This window comes from Etheostoma cragini, chromosome 8 (genome assembly GCF_013103735.1).
Source record: "Etheostoma cragini isolate CJK2018 chromosome 8, CSU_Ecrag_1.0, whole genome shotgun sequence".
Classification (NCBI taxonomy): domain Eukaryota; kingdom Metazoa; phylum Chordata; class Actinopteri; order Perciformes; family Percidae; genus Etheostoma; species Etheostoma cragini.
In genome coordinates, this window is record NC_048414.1 from 23,720,368 (window position 1) to 23,726,367 (window position 6,000).

Below are 6,000 nucleotides of genomic sequence, written 5' to 3' on the forward strand. Positions count from 1 at the left end.
TTTAGTGCTTGGCTTGAACAAATTCAGGTACAAAGATGCAGCAGGGGACCCAAAAGGATTTGTGCTTGCATTGTCTAATGCCAAACTGCCTCGAGGTTTGCTGCCAAGATACAGAGGAAACAGACTCCATGTTATGTTCCTGATCTGTGAACGGCTTCATGAACACAGAGAATTCTTTGTGAAATTTCTTAACGGACAAACATTTTCATGCAACAGGCTCAGAGGTTCCCTCCAACATGATTTTCAAAGTCCTGTTGCCATGGTGGAAATTCAGGTGCTTGGTCTTTTGGGGAAAGTGCTGACTGGGCCTTGGATGTCCAGATTTTACAAGGGCGCAGCCTCTGAAATCAGTCACATTGAAGGTTTAGTCATGGTAAAGGATGTTCTAGACAGGTTAGAGCACATGTGTCAAACTCAAGGCCCGCGGGCCAGATGTGGCCCGCCATGTCATTTTATGTGGCCCGCGAGAGCTTAAAAGTTTTGAGTGTCTAAAAATAAATACCAAAAAATAAATTTAGAGGGGGTTTTGACCAAAAACTCCATTTCCCACAATGCATTTCGACTACGCTAGCCGCGGCAGTGTCCATGACAACCATAGACCGTAACGGTCTGTGATGCCAACGAGTGGAATTGAGATATAAATAATGATCCCAAAATGTCCAGAAAGAGAAAAGTTGATGCAGACAGAAGACTGTTTCAAGAAAGATGGGAAGGCGAATACTTGTTTGTGCTTCAAGGAGAAAGACCGGTATGTCTTTTGTGTTACGAGGCGGTGTCGGTTGTCAAAGAGTACAATCTGCGTCGACATTTTGACACCAAACACGGAGCTAAGTACGCTAAAGCTAGCGTTAGCCTTCAAAAAAAGTAACAAATTGCCCAAGAATTAAAAGGCAAACTGCGGTCGCAGCAGAGTTTGTTCATGAAAACCACAGCCAAAAACGAGGCCGCGGTGAAAGCTAGCTTCATTGTGGCTGAAGAAATCGCCCACGCTTCCAAGTCTTTTTCAGAGGGAGCGCTTTTGAAGCAGTGCATGCTGAAGGTCTGTGAGCAGGTGTGTCCCGACCAGTTACAGACTTTTAAAAATGTCAGTTTATCAAGAAACACCATCGCCGTCCGAGTGAAGGAACTAGCAGAAAATCTTACAACACAGCATGGCCGAGGAGACACGCAGCTTTTTCATAAACTGTTGATGAAAGCACAGATTACACGGAGACAGCGCAGTTATCAATTTTTATTAGAGGCGTAAAGTCGGACCTCTTTATCACTGAGGAGCTGTTGGATGTGGCTGCAATGCATGGGACCACAGCGGGACAGGACATTTTTGATGCGGTGGAGAAGTCCGTAAGTAAAAATCCATTGCAGTGGGAAAACTTGGTAGGATTAACTACAGACGGTGTATCGGTGTTTCGGTTTAACTGGTTTTTGAGTTAACTGGTGATATGTGTTGAAGGCGGGGCTGCACCGCTGCAGTAAACAATTCCGATCAATTCGCCTCTTTTTCCCATTCATTTGTCGGGGTCTTGTGAAACATTACGGTGGGAACGGGTTGCTGGGATAGGAGTTTAGGACCCGATCAGACAGACTTGAACAAATGAGCCGTTTTCATTACGAAAATATCATTCGTTGTCTGGCGAGTGCATCGTTGCGTCTCTACCACGTCTCTACTGTAAACCACGAACACTGTTTTTTTTAGATTATTTAGTGACATTCACGGTTAAATTAGTTGTAAAACTATGTCCAACCTATTATAGATAAGGAACAAGCTTACAACAAAGACACAAACACAAGCCTGATATTTCCCCTTTCATCACCTGCACTAGCTAGCCTTATATCTTAAAATGGGAGTTTGACAGTTGTGACACGTGTCCAAACGTGATGAATGAGTAGTATGGTGTAGTTTGGATTACCATAACAATGATGCACGTCCGTAGAATTAAATATAAAACACAATCAACGGGATAAGTGACACAAGTTAATCTGGCATGATTGTTTCCATAGCTATCTCCACAAACATTACATGTGCGAACACCTAAGAAAGTATGTTTCACTTACCTCTGTATGAAAGCATCTCAAATCGACTTGAAGTCAGATCAATAACGGAATGATAGACTTCAAATATATCACTGATAACGGAAAAACTTTTGGAAAACACTGCTTTATGGTAGCCAGTTGTGAGCAGGCATCGACACAGCCAACCATGTTGTCAGTCTTCGTTCTTGCAACGGCATCACAAGTTAATTCAATGGCAGTATCTGTTTATACTTCAAAACAGCCTTTAAGTTCAACATAAGCTATGTGAGGTTTTACACTCAGTTGAACGCAGCTTGGAGACAGCTGTCTACTTTGGAAAAAGGGGATCTGCTCAGATTAATTTGTGAGAGGCTATATAATGTATTATATTTCTGTAGGCTACGTAGTGTTAAATTATACAAGCTTGCTCAACCCAACAACTTTGTTTAATATTCATTATGCCTACTCCGTCATCCAGATAAGACTAGTGAATAAATTGCACCGTGGGTCGGAGAGAAAAGTATTTTCAAATGTTCTGTATGTCAGGCACATATGTATACATACATAGAATTTACAAATAAAGTTGACTTAACTTGAAGTGGCAGCAGTTTGATCCAGTGGGGTTCAACAAAGTCAATCTTATCTTATTAAATGTATGAATGTCTGCAATATAATTATTAGGAAACACAATTTCAGATATCTACAATCCAATTGTATATAGTTATCTTAAATTCAGATATCCATAATGAAGAAAAGAAAATCATTCCAGATATTTTTTATTTTAGATGTATTCTTTTATCACTGCATTGGTGTCAACAGCCATAAAATAATCAATTTTCGCTACGTTTTTAGGTATACAATGTTACATAACTTAGGCTATCAATGACATCTGAACAAACCCCTCTGTAAAACGTTCAGAAGTGAAACTGGAAAGCTTTATTGTGTTAATAAGTGCTGCTGCAGTTGAATTTTCTGACTCAGAGTATAAAGAATACCCCATTTCAATAAAATCGCCTTTACAGATATAGATTACAAAATTTCACAAATTTAGCATACAGTGTTGTTTTAACGGTGAAATGTTTACTAATGTAAATATCACAAGTTGATCTTGGTTTCTCCGTGGTTTGCACACTCGCCAGACAACGGGTGATATTTCGAAACGACAACAAAGTTTCACAAGACACGGACAAATTAATTTGAAAAGAAGTGAAGCGATCAGCATATGGACAGTTAAAGAAGATCGGCATTTTTATTTCCTGGTAAGTTGAGACTGCGTCCTGAAAGGCCACGCCCACACCACATCCGCCTCTATCACCAGTTAACTCAAAAACCAGTTAAACTGAAACACCGGCAATGTGTGGAGGAAAAGTGGGCTTAGTTGGACTAATGAAGGGGAAAATGCAAAAAATTAACTGTCACACGCCTCTGATAACGTATCATTGCATTATCCAACAAGAAGCTTTGTGTGGGAAGGTGCTGGGGATGGAGGACATTGTGACAACAGTCATGAAAACAGTGAACTTCATTCGGGTGCGTGGCCTGAATCACCGTCAGTTCCAGCAGTTTTTGCTGGAGATGGGCTCGGAACACGGGGATGTGCTGTACCATACAGAAGTGCGGTGGCTGAGTAGAAGCAAAGTCCTCAAGCGATTTTTTTGAGCTCAGGGAAGATATTGCTCTTTTTATGCAGAGTAAAGGAAAACTCATGTCAGAACTATCAGATCCAAAGTGGATGTGTGACTTTGCTGTGTTGTGTGACATAACCGACCATCTCGCCCAGCTGAATCAGAAGCTGCAGGGACGCAAACAAGTCATCACGCAGATGTCCGACACGATCACGGCTTTCCAGCGTAAATTGGATTTATGGATGTGGCAAGTGAAACAGGACAATCTTGTCCACTTTCCTGTTTGTCAGAGCACGTCAGCCTCATTTCCCGAGACTTTTTCATGTGCTCATTTGGCTACCAAACTGAGCTGGTTAAAGACTGAGTTTGATCGGCGCGTCTCTGACTTCAGAGCACAACAGTCTGGCTTTGACAGGATTGGATTGGCCAATCCTTTCACCACCAATGTCTGCACTGCACCCCAACACCTTCAGATGGAGCTAATTGAGCTTCAAAGCGACAGTGGCCTGAAAGCAAAGGTCCAGGATGCTGCAATCCAGGACTTTTACCGTCCCCTGGTTTGATGCCACAGCTTCGACTTCATGCTCCCCGTGTTCTGTCCATGTTTGGGAGCACCTATCTGTGCGAACAGTTGTTTTCCATAATGAATCTGAACAAAAACAAGCACAGATCACGCCTCACAGATGACAACCTCCATGCTGTTCTACGCATTGCCTCAGCACAGGACCTAAAACCAGACATTGACACACTGGCAACGGGAAAACGGTGTCAGAGATCTGGTCAGAAAACACACAAGTAAGCATTTTTTTTTTAAACTTAATTAAAATATAATAAAATGTAATTCAGCCAAGAAGAAGAACAGTTAAACTGTGTGCAATTTAATGATTAAGCTTTCATTTTGTTTTGTGTGTATCATTTTCCGAACATGATCAATCGATAGTAGAGCGAGAATCCACTTGGTGTGTTCAAGGACAGGCAGCATCTCCTCATCAAAGACTAACCGAAAAACTTGACCAATATAGTTGTGAACTGAGTCAACCTTTAATTTGGTATTTTTAGTTGATTACATATTATTTATGTGTAGCTGCTGTTGTAATTATTTAATGTTTGCAGGTCTTATGTGTGTATGCAGACAAATTATTGTCATCAGACCATCATTTGGATGCCAGGCTGTGTGCAGCCTTTTTTTGTAAAATGCTACATGTGTCATACATGTTCTTTGAAGCTCAGTTTTATGTTATATTTCTTTATTCACTTGGACAGTTTGATCCTTCATTAATGGAGTTATAAGGGTTTTCATAAGCTGACAAAACTTAACAGGATTTATGTTAGAGCAACAAGCAAACATATGTTTTCTATGCAACTGTAATTGTCACTTGAATATGTTAATAATAAATAATTAGTTATTTAACATTAAGGAGTAGTTACATTTATTTTACATTACATTCGATCACATTTATTTACATGTATAAGTTACATCTGGCCCTTTGAGGACAGCCATTATGCCGATGTGGCCCTCGGTGAAAATTAGTTTGACACCCCTGGGTTAGAGGTATTTTCACAAGATCCTCAACAAATTCTCTCTGTGACACATATGTTTGGTGCTAAGCTGTCCAGAAGTCCAAATCTTGAGGCTCTTCTGGTGGAACCTGTGGACGGAGATCTTTTTCTGTCAATGATGGAAGGATGTATAAATGCAGTCCACAATGTCCTCACAAGGCAGTACAAGAGGTACTTTAACATGGATGTAAATGATCAGTTAAAAAAGGAGACAGAAAGGGCTCGTTTACATAACATTGATGCAGAGCAAGTGATGGGCATGTTTTCTGCTCTGAAGGACAAGGCACCAAATGCCACCTTGTGCTTTATCTCCTGTAAGATTCGTGCTCAGAAAAATAAAGTACTGGATTACCTGGATGGATTGACATCTGAAAAAAGAGAAAAACAGATTAAAGTTGCCATAACAAATGCAAAGAAACAGAGGAAACGGAGAAGAAAGAACTCTGCTGAAATTCAAGACGAAGTTATGAAGAGACTTGCAGCTAAACAGCAGCAAAGACTGGAAAGTGACAGGAAGAAGCTGGAGGCAAAACTGAAGAAGCCAGACTTTGATTTGAGCATTGAGTTCCCTGAGATGGATCAAGATTGTAGGTTCAGTGTTGATGAAATTATAGGGGGCAAGGTTGTGGGCAGAAGGATATGCCACATCTGGTTTGACAAGGACACAAAAAGTGAAACCATGTATTATGGACAAATTGATACTTATCTGAAGGAACAAGGAGGCACATACGTTATTGGCTATTGGCTTGAAGGACAAAATTATGAGGATGATGCCACCTATTATGAAATTTCAAAATATCAACTT

General features: G+C 40.6%; 1 pseudogene; it reads left to right on the forward strand.

Moving 5' to 3' along the window:
* Nucleotides 1-655: 655 nt before the first annotated feature.
* On the forward strand, nucleotides 656-4,434 carry LOC117949090 (annotated as a pseudogene).
* The last annotated feature ends 1,566 nt before the right edge of the window (nucleotides 4,435-6,000 follow it).